Source organism: Saimiri boliviensis, chromosome 13, assembly GCF_048565385.1.
Source record: "Saimiri boliviensis isolate mSaiBol1 chromosome 13, mSaiBol1.pri, whole genome shotgun sequence".
Taxonomy (NCBI): Eukaryota; Metazoa; Chordata; class Mammalia; order Primates; family Cebidae; genus Saimiri; species Saimiri boliviensis.
The window spans coordinates 22,499,580-22,513,566 of NC_133461.1; the positions used below are offsets into that span (position 1 = coordinate 22,499,580).

Consider the following 13,987-nt stretch of genomic DNA (forward strand, 5'->3'; position numbering starts at 1 on the left):
CTGTCTCTTTCACTTTCTTTCGTGCCTTGCTGGCAGATGTAGCCATTCTCACATGGCAGGGTGGTCTCTGAGTCGGAGGCAGGCCACACAGGCAATGTGGGCTAACAATCTGAGATCAAACTTTTCTGGATGAATTTGGACATAGAATGTAAATCCCTTAAGAGCAGGCCTTTGGTTCACTGCTATATCCCTAGCACCTGTGCCTTGTGTGTAAAGTGTATTTAATACATATTTGTGGAATAAAAAAAGAAAGTGTCATTTTGGTTTGCTTTCTTTTCCCCACATATATTTTCTTTAGGGACGTGGACAGTTGACTGGGGAAAACGTTGGCTGTTTGGGTCCCCATGCCCCAGACTTCTCTGTTTCTACCTATGAATACCTGTTAATAGCTATTGGCACCCAGTTTTAATATCCCCACAGTAGTCACCAACATTTGGCAACTAGCTTTTCCTTTACTTTTCTTAGAGAAGCTATTTTTGGAATCTGCGAAGCCCCCAAGGATAGTTTAAATTTCCTATGCCAGCTACCTTAAGATTCCAGTGAGAAGTGAATCAGCAAAGGCCACCCGGGACCCATTCTCATTTCAGCTTTGTGAAAAGAAAGGTGCCCTTCCTACTCTTCAAGATTACTTTCTCCATTTCGCAACTGCCTTTCTAACTGGACCAGACTCACATTTTATCCATGATCCCATTCTCTCTCTGTCTGTGTTTTCTACCTCTCACTTTCAACAGATTACTTCTTTGTAAACTATAGACATGTTTTTCTTATCTTTAAAAAAAAAAAAACTCTGTCTTCCTCTTTGTGTTCTTGTTGTTGCCATTGTCCCTTTCTGCTTTCCTTTATGGTCTAGTTTCCTGAGACACACACATGCACACAAGCACACACACACACACACACACACGCACACAGCCTCAACTTCCTCACTCTCATCTCTTGGCTTCCTAATGCTCTCCTCGGTGGCCAGCTTGGGACTGGCCTTACACTTCCTGGTGTCTCACATTGTGTTAGAGACCATTCGTGCTGTCATAGGTCTCAGCTCTCTGAGAGGTGAGAACCACCAAGAGGTGGTTCATCTTGGGCAGCTACTGAATGGGATTCTAGGAATCATCATGTCTACCACCTATTTGTCTATTCAAATGATATTGAAAGAATAGGGCCCATGAGAGCACTACACACTGGGGTCTGTTGGGGGGAAATGGGGGAGGGGCGGGGGGTGGGGAGGTGGGAAGAGATAGCATGGGGAGAAATGACAGATACAGGTGAGGGGACGGAAGGCAGCAAAGCACACTGCCATGTGTGTACCTATGCAACAATCTTGCATGTTCATCACATGTACCCCAAAACCTAAAATGCAATAAAAAAAAAAAGAAAAAAAAAAAAAAAAAAAAAAGAATAGGGCCCATGAGTTTTCTTGTTTGCTCTAGTAGTTGTATTTTCACAGAAAGCTTCTTTGTTTGGATAAAGGGCAAACCAGGGCTGTCTTATGTAATCTTAGCAGGAGTTTAATAAGACCTGGAAATAATCTGAGGAGATCTGTAGGTAATAGAGAATTCTCTGTGCCCCACTGGTTATCCAAGAAGTATAGGCTAGAATCACACTCTAAAGAACTAGAAGGGACCTCAGAGGCTGCCTAGTTACATGAGGAAATTAAGGCCCAGAAGCTGGGATGTGGGCAGAGAACTTGTAGTGTGGTAGTCAAGACCATGTCTTTTGAACCTGAATTCCTGAGTTTAGATACCATCTCTGCCATCGAAGGGCCAGTTGCTTTGCCTCTGAATGTTCAAGTGTCCTCATCTGTATAATGGAGCAATAATAGGAGCTATTCCATGGGGATGTTGTGCAGATTGAGCAGTTAATACTTGCAAGACTCTTGGAATAGTGCCTGGCAAATAATAAACGTGTATAAGTGCTGTTTCCTAGTATTAGTCCATCATTTATTGACAAGCCACTGCATGCCAGAATCTGTACTGGGTACCAGGACAAGAAAATGATGAGGTCACATAATTGATGTGTATAAGTTCCTGGAGGAAAAGAGTCAGGACACACAGAGGGGTATGGGATCTCCTCACTGCTGCTTTTAACTTCCACATAATCTTGACAAGATAGTCATGTGTTCTGTCGTTCCAAGTGTTAAAATGAGGAGAACTCATCCACATGTCCATAAGCAAGCACCGTTTGCAGACATTTCTGTTTGCACATTTAGGAAAAATGGAGATGCACTAAGATGCCATTTGGTAGGATACTTCTGAAAGAAATGGAATGTACATAGCTTGGCCAATGGAAATAATGACCTTTTTGCCTGAAGCCATAAGCTTGTTTGTCTTTTTTCTTTGTCATGGGTATGTTTAGTCTTCAAACTGGCTTTTAAGAATGAGTTTATTATTTCTAAGAGAAGAGCAGTATTTTCTTGACCAAACAGAGGTGCCACTTCCATGACCTAAGCCTTTAGTTAAGTTTAGTTAGAAGTGAGATACTCAGCTTTTGATCTGTTGTATTTGTTTGAGTATTTATTTTATGTACTGATTTATTTTTAATGGCAGAGATATATGGAAGTTGTCTCCTAAGCAGAAAATAAACAAATGCCCACTCAGAGATTTGTGCTCATAACAGAATTTTTGGTCTTCGAATTGGGTCCTGGGAGATTAAAGACAGCTGGTGCATACCGCAGCCGCCACGAAGCAGTGTGTTTCTGGGGAAGTGTGTTGAATGAAATCTAAACAATGCTAACTGGTCACAGACACTAATTAAGAAGTATGCCAGTAGCTGTGGGCTGCTCAAATGAAACACTATCTTTTCTTCACTCTGTTGACATAGAGATACAAATAAGGTTCCAGAAAGATTGGAAAGGAGAGAGTGTGGGGACTGTAATCTTGTCTTCCCCATATGTTTGCCAAAATCAGATAACAATGAGAAGGAACTGGTTCAAAACCACCACAAGGCATTGTTAAATGAGGGCTGCATTGTGTTTCCCTTAACAAAAGAAAAAGTCACAGAGCTCAAATCCTTCAAATTCTCACTTCTTTGTCATCATAGTTTTGTATTAGTTAGAAAAAAATAGTTTTACTGAGAATTATTTGCCACTGCTTATGTATAGTTTTACAGGTGATTGATTGTTAAAATACACTTTAAGGAAATCTATAATAAGATAAATCTCTGCAGATTATTTCAGAAAGTGGTGGAAATAATATAAGAGCAATTCTGTTTTAAAGATGTTACCTGTTAGCAAAACACTGTAGACAGATTCCTCATTTCAGGACTTCCGAGGGTGTCCTTGAAGGCTGAGAGTGCATTTTTCCCTGGATACTTGGGTAAGGAGATTTGTATAAATCTAAGAAGTAAGAATGCAATTTCATCACATGGATATATTGCATAATAGCAAAGTCTGGGCTTTTAATATAACCATCACCTGAATGATATACATTGTGTCCATTAAGTAATTTCTCACCCTTCACTCCCTCCCATCTTCCTACCCTGCTGAGTCTCCAGTGTCTGTTATTCCACTCTCTATGTCCATGTGCACACATTATTTAGCTCCCACAAGTGAAAACATGTGATATTTCATTTTCTGTTTCAAAATTGTTTCAGTTAAGATACTGGCCTTCGGTTCCATCCATGCTGCTGCAAAAGACAGGATTTCATTGTTTATTATGGTTCACAGTCAGATGACATGAGACATGCTGGATGAGATATGAGAACCTGGGAGAGGCTGGGGAGCCTGGAGCAGAGCAACCATGGTGGAGTAGAGGCAAAGGAAAGGAACAAGCTCTTCAATTCCCTGTGCTGCTCCTTGCTATGTTCCCTGGACCCTAAGGTACATGAAAAGCTATTTTAAGTTAAAGGGATGAGAAATGGATACATTCCTTTGCACCTAATAGTCCTTCTTCTTATGGTGAAAGAGGAGCTTGCTTTGTGGTGATGATTAGGAAGACAATGTCCACCCAGGCCCCTGACTACTCACCTCCTCGAACAGCAGAATTTTTCTTTGTCAAGGTCTTTATGACTTTTAAATCTTCTCTGTTGGAGTGAAATAGTGGTCATGATTTCAATTAATACTGTTTGAGGATTTATGATGGGACAAGCACCAAGAGCTTTTCTTGTATTACTTTATTTAATCATGATAACTTCCTGAGATTATTCTCATTTTATAGGTAGGAAACTGAGATAGTAAGAAGTTCAATCAATCATCCAAGACCAAAGAGCAGGTAAGTGGTGAAAACAGGATCCAAATTGTATGTCCTTGAAGAAGATGACAAAAGTTGGAGGCTTCTAGAGAGTTCTGGGAAACCCGTAAAACAGCATGGCAGTAATAGAGAGGCCAGGACAGCCTGAGAGCTTGCCCTGAAGGTCAGAGAAGGATACAGCTTAGGTAGGTGTAGGTGAGGTGAAGCTTCATTCTGAGCCTATATAGGAACACTCAGCAACCAGATGTAATGTTTATGTTTATTATGTGTATTTCATGGTATTTTGTGTTAATTAAGCATGATTCATCCTTTACCTTATTTAAGATCACCCAAGGAGGCTGAGGGAGGTATGCACAGACATTGAGAGGTGGGAGTAATAAAAGGTAAGTACCTTATTTGGTATATACCTAGCTACACCACTTAGGGTTTAGAAAAATGGTGTTTGCAACTGACAGAAGATCCGAGTAGCAAAAGTTTAAGCAAGATAGAAATTTACTTTCATTTTACGTATGTAAAATGTTTGGAAGCCCAAGGCTGGCAGAGCAGCTTCACGAAGTCATAGGGATACAGGCTCCCTCTCTCTTGCTGCTCTCACATCTCAGGGTGTGGTTTCCATCTTATGGGAAAAGATGGCTGCCTGGACTTCAGCCATCATATGCAAATTCATTCTACAGGAAGGAGTACATGGAAGTCATATGTGGTACATCTACCTATGTGTCATTGGCCAGATCTTAATCTTCAGCTATATTATATCACTATTACGATGAAAGAATCCCACTGAAAGTGTTACTATGAAAGAAGAGCAACATGTAATAAATTATTATCTCCATACCACTTCGATTTTCATTAGACCTCTGGGATTCATAGCACCTTCACTCTAGAATTTTATTTTTATGTAGACACCATACAAACAGGTGAAAGAACTATTTCAGGTAGATGAAACTTTGGGGAATTTTCTGGAAAGTCAAAGCACACAAGACAGGCTTGAATTTTTGGACCAAATCTCTGTTTGCTCACTCCTGCAGAAAATGGCTAAATATAGGTAAGATGCTGGTTTTTGAATAATTGCAAGATGAATTGCTTTACTACAGTCTTGAGGTTTCTGACTGGAGAAAAGCACACATGTAGAGAAGAATATACTCTATGTTAAGTAGCAAAATCTACAGCTTAATTAAGGGTAGAATATTTAGTTACTTTCAAGTACAGAATATTAAAGCCTCAGTAAATTAAGCTAGTTATTCAAGAGACAAGATTTTATCAGTTAAAGTTGTTTGTTGTTTTTAAATTGCAAGTAACCAACACTGACTTGAGTTAACATAAAGGGAAAAATTTAAAAAATAATTCATTGGAAGATAAATTTACAGTGAGTTTTTTGAATCCAAGAAAAAGTAAAAATTGCAGATGATCATATCTACAGAAAACTCTCCAACAATTCATGACATCAGGAAAGACATTCACCAGGGAATATGTTGGTCTCTTTATATTCTCCAGAAGGAACTAGATTTATACATTTTCCATATTTGGGTCACTGCTCTCTAGATTCAAATTTCCAGGAATTCTGACCAACTAAACTTGGATCTAGTGCCCACCCACTGGCCAGGAGATGATGTGGTGCCTTGACCGACAAAGCTACCAAGATTAGATACACGAGGGGCGGGGTGGTTTCCCACAGTAAAATCAGGACACTTGTAGCACGAGAAGGGTGCAGGGACACAGGCAGGCGGAGACGACAGATGGCTGACTACCTACATGCACAGAGAGTGGCTTAACTTGAATCTCAAAGGACAAGAAAAAGCATGGAGACTTGAGTTCAGTGTGGTTAAAAAGCAGTAAGACCATGAGCAAGTCTGACTAACTCATGTAGAGATTTCTTATTTCGTTAAACAAACCCTGTAGCTGCAATGTCAAAAGGATCCCTTTGGTCCCCAGTAGCAGAAAAAAAGCAGGGCTGAACAGGAGGGAGGGAGAAACAGAGGGAGGAAGAGAATGAGTGGGAATGAAGTGTGTGCCATCGTGGGGCCTGGCTCTACTTGAAATCCTGAAACAAAAAAAAGTCCTTCCATGTTTTTCTGGAAGGTGCCATGCTCTTGACTACCATGGGCGTCAACAAATGGGGCAACCTTAACATATCATCTTGGGGACCTGGTGACACATCTATGTTGCCACAGCATCACAAGGAGCCAGTGTTTCATCTTCGTCTTCAGTTTGGATGAGCTGATAAAACCAAGAGCTTTAGCAGCAAAGAGGTCTTGAGTCAAATCTCACTTGTTTAAACTTAGGAGAGTTATTTAATCACTATTTCCTCTGTCAATCTGAGGTTTTTATAGCTACCAATTGAGTACAGGTTGAGTGTCTCTGATCGAAATGCTTGAGATCAGACGGTTTGAATTTCGTTTTTCATATGTTGGAATATTTTTATATACATCATGCAATGTCTTATTCATGTACATTTTACATATATTTTACACACAAAACCTAAAGGTAATTTTATACAACATTTTAAATAATTCTGAGGATGAAAAATAGTTTTGACTGCAACCTGTCATGTGAAGTCAGGAGTGGAATTTTTCACATATGACATCACATCAGTGCTCAAAAGGTCTCAGGTTTTGGAACACTGTGGATTTCAGATTTTTGGATTAGGGATGCCCCACCTGTATGAGTCCTGACTACCCATGAGGCCTGGTAAGCTGAGGTCCCTCCGTCTGCCCTCTGATCCCATCGCCTTCCACTCTGCCATTCTCCTTATGCTCACTCAGCTCCATACACACTCACTCTGATGTTTTTTTTAAAAGCAGGCCAGGCACAATCAGAAGCTAGAGAGCTGTGACCCAAGTCAGGAAGATGGTTGAAGCCAGCTTCTGCTGTGCAATCTGAACAGATCACTGTCTTCCCTGGGATCTGTCTTTCCAGAGGCCTGAGATCAATGAATATTTGGGGGGACTTTTGCAAAAATGCTTGTCTTGGTTTCCTCAAGGTGCATTACAAACTGCCACAAATTTAGTGTCTTGAAACGATACAAATTGGGTCAGGCATTGTGGTTCATGCATGTAATTCCAGCACTTTGGGAGGCCGAGGCAGGTGGATCACTTGAGGTCAGGAGTTTGAGACCAGCCTGGCCAATATGGCAAAACCCCATCTTTACTGAAAATATAAAAATTAGTCAGTGTGGTGGCCCATGCCTGTGGTCCCAGCTACTCGACAGGTGGAAGCAGGAGAATCACTTGAACCTGTGGGCAAAGGTTGTCCTGAGCCAAGATCGTGCCACTGCACCTTAGCCTGGGCAACAGAGCAAGACTCTGTCTTAAACAAAAAGAAAGAAAGAAACAATACAATACAAATTGAATTATCTTAAGTTCTGAAGTCTTCCCAGGCTAAAATCACTGTGTGGGCAGCGCTGTGTTCCTATGTGGGGGACCCTTGGGGAGAAATCATTTCCTGTCCTTCTCATTTGCTGGAGGCTTCCATCCTTTGTGGCTCATGCCCCCTTTCTCCTTCTTCAAACCCAGCAGTGTGGGACTGAGTCCTCCCCACACTGCTGTCTCTTTGATTTCCTCTTCTGTTTCCCTCTTATACCTTTAAGGACCTCAATGATTACATTGAGTCCACCTGTATAATTCAGGTTGATTTCTCTATTTTAAGGTCAGACGATTAGCAAACTTAATCCATCTGCCACCTTAATTCCCCCTTGGCATGTAACCTAAGCTAGTCATAGTGTCCTGGGATTAAAACGTGGTCCACCCAGTGCAGTGGCTCACGTCTGTAATCCCAGCACTTTGGGAGGAGGAGTTGGGTGGATAATTTGAGGTCAGGAGTTCAAGACCAGCTTAGTCAATATGACGAGACCCTGTCTCTACTAAAAATACAAAAATTAGCCCTGCGTGGTGGTAGGCACCTGTAATCCCAGCTACTTAGGAGACCGAGGCAGGGGAATCATTTGAATCTGGGAGGTGGAAGTTGCAGTGAGCCGGGATTGCGCCACTGCACTCCAGCCTGGGTGACAGAGCTCTCCTTGTGTTTGTTGAAGTGTTACCCTCTCAGTGAGATCTTAAGACCTGCTCTTGCCACATTCCAGGATTCCTGAACCTCTTTACACTAATAAGTCATCTAGCTCTTGTTGCCTTCCACCTTACTATATATTATACTTATTTATTATATTTATTTTCAGTCTTCAGCCACTTGAACAGTATGTCTTGGACATAACAGGTATTTAATGCATAATTTGATGAATGGCCAAAAAGTGTTGCAGTTAGGATTAAACACAGTGAACTGCAACGATTTGTGCCCTACACTTAAGACATTGCCTGGCATGTTGTAAGTGCTCATGCAATTCTCACTCTTATTTTTAATTCCCAACTGTCTCTGACTTCTAGACTTCTTCATGCCCAGTCCTTCAGTCCAAATTCGAGGATACCACAAATGTTGCTAACAAGCCCCAACAAACTTAACTCTCAGTGTTTCTTTGGCTAGAAAGGAAACTTTAATTCTTTGAAAGCCACAGAAATCTTTTAAACAAGGCGGAACTACCATATTGGCCTTGTCTTTCTGGAACTGTTTGGAATGAATGAACAAATCATGCATTTATGCGCCAGAAGTTCGGTTTACTTTTCCTTTAGAGTAACGGCTCTCTGCTTCTGAATGTGAGAGGCCCCGTCAGCAGCCTCAAGATTCCAGGCAACTGCTGCAGCTGTCACAAAGCATCGTGTGGCATTGAGGAATGTGGTCAGAAAGCCGCTAAATGAAACAAGGGTCTCAGGAAGGCAAGAAGGAGGGAACGACTCTAAGTGCCATGTGAGGAATGGGGCTTTTTCAAATCAGCCCCTCTAAAGAATCACTTCCCTGAATCTGTTGAAAGTATAAAGTTTTCACCCTGCAAATCAGAGAAGTTCAGGTTTATATCTAGGTAAAGAAGGTTTCCTTAACGCAGGCCAGCAGCTGCAGTTCTCAGAAAAAAAAGAGGAAGACAATACATTTTCTTGCTTTGGTTCTGTGGTGGCAGGTGCACACCAAGGGGCATGGCCTCCAGAAGGAACAGGGGCTTGGCTGGAGAACTGTCAATTAATCATCCAGGAGAATACCCCTGACAGCAGGGAGAAAACTCCCATTCATGTCCTCAGGATTGTGCTGTGGCCAATAAATGCACCGTTTCTACAAATAAGAATTCATCCGCTGCTGGCGCCGGCGGCCATTTGTTTGCTCCTGTGTGTGGTGGAACAGGCCCTGCTCTGCATCCACACAGGCCTGTGCTGTGTCCCCGAACACACAGCACGTTCCCATCCAGTTTTCCTCTTACTGTGCCTCATTGGGAATGGACCCCCTTCCTCTCATCTCGGCCTCATGTAAACTCTACGCATCCTTCACAACCCCACCAAGTTCCACTTCCTCCTCCAGCCACCGCTTCTGATGTCTTTTCCCTTTCCCCTATTTTGTTAAGTCAAGGGATCATGTATTATATGTATAATGATAAATAGTAAAAATGCCCCACTTTTCCATCTACTGTCTATACCCCCTTGAGCAAGTAGTCACTTCAGCTCTTTGAACCTCTGGTTCCTTATCTTTAAGATGGGGATTCCATCCAATTCAGAGTGGCTATGAGGGTTGGAAGGGATAACCTAAGAAAATTCTCCCAGGTCACTTTGGCCATCGTAATTGCAAAGTGAATAGCAGTTGAAGCTGAAACTCCTGTCCTCAGGATGGTTCAGATGCTGAACTAGAGTCTGGCATTTTAAAATCATTTCTGTGAGGGCGGGCAGGGAGGTGGGGGGCGGTCACACAAGCTTTCTGAGATGCAAGCTTTGTAGGGCAGAGCCCTTGTCAGAATGGGCTTGAGTGGGGCGGACTCCTCATTAGCACTAACTGAATACTCCACGCCATAGTTTTAATTACCTTATTCTCCTAGATATACATTTTGTCTTCCAACTGTATTATAGTCTTCTTGGGGTCAGGAGGAAGGCTTTTACAGGATTTATGCTCTACCCAGGGTCTCTGCACTGTTAAGTCTTCAATAAATGTACTGGCTCACGGACAACACTGCTGTGGTTAACACACTGTAAGGTGTACTACATTTCCTGGACTGCTTAGTGTTCACCCTTCACAACATTTCATTTCTGTGCATGTTCGGCAATTAATTGCTAGGTGCCATCTACCATTTAAAACCCAAGCAGAGAGAAACTGTGCTTGTAAGAAAAGAAAAAGTAGAAAGAAAAGTTATAGTGTTACACTTTTCATGTTTACAAAATATGGATTCTGGCACTGATTTCTTTACCATACCGGAGTAAATTGGTCCTTTGATTGTTCAAGATTTCCACACCACTAAATAACTTTATAATAACTCTTCCCTTATATAAGGCGATGTCAGTTATCCTGATGCAATCAACAAATGCTCTCTGTTTGGACTCTCAGTGGGTTGCCTTGGAAAACCAGTTCAACTTGGTATTCTTATAAAGGGAGGAGACAACGAGGAATGCTTAGTTGGATCTTCATGGTTGACTTTAGCTATTTACCTTAATTACTGGAAATAGTTAAAGATTTCTAACTGAGTGTTTCTCTTGCCCTGTGACCTCTTCACAAGTCATATTATATGGCTTAGAATCAACATTATTTAACATTTTAACGATAAATCTCAGTCTTCAGTGAAGGATCCTATAAATCTGTTTTCTCAATCCTGGCTACCCATTAGAATCACTTGGAATAAAAAAAAAAATACCAGTACTCTGGCTCCATCCCAGACAAATGAATCAGAATCTCTGGCAATGATATTTTCCTGAAACTCCCTGGGTGCTTCTCCTACGCAGCCAGGGCTGAGACTCACTCCTGAATCATGGAGAAGATGTTACAGAAATAGCTGCCAAGGTCTTCCTTCATTTCTTCATTATCAATAAGGCTCTATAGGATAGACAATGTTTGAATATAGTAGTAGTTCAATTGAAGATGTTGATATTTTAATTATTGGCTGCTGGCTAATCTGAGGTCTACAAGTAAACATGGAAATTTAACTTCTCCTGGATCAGAGAAAAAGTTAATTCATTCTGCCTATGTGCTCTGTTTGTGGCAAGATTGATTGGGGACGAACATTCTAATTACTCTCCTTGAAGGTTGCCTGAAAGATCCTAAAAATGTTTTAAAAGAATCTAATTTTTCTTAAAGCAATTAATTTTTCCTCTTTTCTTGTTTTTCAGAATTACTTGGTAGTTCTTAAACATTTTTCTTTTCATAAATTAAAATTATTTTGTTTAATTTCATAAAAAATCTTAGAGTTCCAATGCAAATGTGTTGGGTTTGTAGATTAAATTGGGGTAAGAATTAAAATACTTATATAATTTATTAACACAATAAATAAGTTATTATTGCATTTAATAGATATTTGGATTCATTCACATACTTGACTGCTCTCTTTGCTCAGTATTTTTTCTAATTATGTGTTTATTTTTCTTGCTGTTGTAGAATATCCTCAAGTAGTTCTTTCAATTAAGGTAGGATATAGCATTTGTATGTACAAAAATGTTTTTATTTCACCCTCACTCATGAATTTTTTTTTTGTTAGAATTCTAAATTTATATATTTTTTTTTAGCACTTGAAGTTGTATTTCATTTGTCTTCTGGCATCTGTTGCTGCTGAGAATAATTTTTTTTTGGCCTACTTGTAGTGCCTTTGTAGGTTAAGTGAGTTTTCCCCTGGCAATTTTTAATAATTTGTGTTAATATTCTCACACTTCACTAAAAACTATAACTAGGTATTGTTTGTTTTTTCATTCTTTTTTTGTGGAGGGGGTTGCATTCTTCATTCAGTGTATACAAAGACTTTAGGAAATTCTCAAATTCATAAAAAAAACACAGCCATTATCTCTTCAAATACTGCTTTTCTCCCATTTCTTCAATCTTCTGCTTCTAGGTCTCTATTTATACATATGATGTAACTTCTTAGCAAACCCACATAAATGTCTTAAATTCTCTTTCATATTTGAAAAAATTCTTTTATTTCTCTGGGCAAAATTCTGTGTTCATCCATCAGTCTTATTTTCCACTTCTCTTTGTGTTCAGCCTAGTATTTATTTCAGCTATTCAGCTTTTTATTTCAATAACTGTATTTTTTGTGTCTACATTTTTTATTATTTATTTATTAAAATCTCCTCTTATTTTTCACTCATGACAATCATTTTTATTTTATAATTTCTTCTTTATGGACATCATTCCTTCCTTACCTCATTGAAGGTTGTAAACACATATACCATGACACTTTTTTCCAGATAATTGAACTAATTGTGTTTTCTGTGAGTGAATTCTCTTGTTGTTATGTTCTTTGTCTATCTTTTGTTGTTAGTTTTCTTTATATGCTCTGAATTATAGTATGCAAGCTCATCTTGAAGAGAGACTGATTCTAACTACCACTGCTACTCTTGTTCTTCTTCCTCCTTCCCTCTTCTTTTCCTTCATCCTCTTCCTCCTCCTCTTGTTCACTCTTCTTCCTCTTCCTTTTTGTTCTTCTTCTCTTCCTCCTTCTCCTTTTTCTTTTTCTTACTTCCTTGTTCACTGTTCATTCCCCACTATGTCTGGCCATTTTGTAATTACATTCCTACAAACCTCCATTATGGCAAAGTATGTCTTATTTTGGGACTCTCACTGTATATTAATATCACAAATCTAGTTCCAAAACTAGTAGGTGGTATGGCCTAGATCCTCCTTCTCTCGCTATCTGCTTCTCCTTCCGGTTCAGAGAGTAATGCAATAAAGATCACGAGTCCTGAATCGTGTTGCTATTTTAAAGAATGCATCCATTTCAGGGTGAGCTCTCCACTGCCTAAGTTTTACATCATTCACCAGGCACTGGTCACCTGTATTTACTGCAAGCAGATTAATTCCCCCCTATCTCATGGGAGAATGGACAATCCTAACTACTTCCAGTCCCAGAATCCAGTAAGTTTTTTTCTGCCTCCCTGCTTATTATTGTTTTTGTTGTGGGAGTTCCATTTTTGATGTATAACTCACTTTGTGTGTGAGTCTGTCTTTTATTATTATTTTTTCCAACTTTTTATTTGGAAGACTTTAAATCACTGAAAAGTGTTAAGAGTAGTCAAATTAACATATTAGTCACCTAGTTTCATCAATTCTTAACACGTCCCAAGATTTACTTTTTCCCTTTTTTACTTTTTGTCTAGACCATTTGAGAGTTAATTATAGACATAATTATTCTTGACCTTTACCCATAAATACTTCAGTCATCCATCTCCTGAGTATAAGAACATTCTTCTGCATAACCTCAATACGATTATTACACTCAGACAATTTATTATCTAACACACATGTCATATACAGATTTTCCCCTAAGTATCCATTATAAACATGTTTTTGATCCAGGACTCTATTGTGGGCTAAGAATTCCCTTTCACTGTGATCAGTCTTTATTCTCTTTTCCAAGATGTGTGTGTGTGTGTGTGTGTGTGTGTGTGTGTGTGTGTGGTGTGTGTGTAAGAGATGGGATGGGAAAGGGCAACGAGGGGTCGTTTCATGGCATCTTTTGAAGAAACCAGGACAGTTGATTTATAGAATGCCCTCAATTTGGATTTGTCTGATTGTTTTACTTGATTTGATTCAGGGTAAGCATTTTGTCAGAGGACCACATTTTGTATTTCATATTATATGATACCAGAGACCTATGGTATCAGTTCATTGTTTTGTTTTTTTTAAATCAGTTCATGGTTTTTAAAAAGATATTTTAATGCTTTGTTTCTCTGTATTTTGGCTTGGGTATCTCAATATTTTGGGAAGGAAAAAGTCTGTATGAACTCATAGCACCGTGGTGAGTGGAA

At 39.8% G+C, this 13,987-nt stretch overlaps 1 long non-coding RNA gene across 1 annotated transcript; it reads left to right on the forward strand.

The window, feature by feature from the left end:
- The first annotated feature begins 1,254 nt into the window (after positions 1 to 1,254).
- Positions 1,255 to 5,931, forward strand: LOC141580774 (uncharacterized). The gene is made up of 2 exons (XR_012513090.1): positions 1,255 to 4,202; positions 4,506 to 5,931. It is a non-coding gene; the product is annotated as an uncharacterized LOC141580774 (long non-coding RNA).
- Positions 5,932 to 13,987: the final 8,056 nt, after the last annotated feature.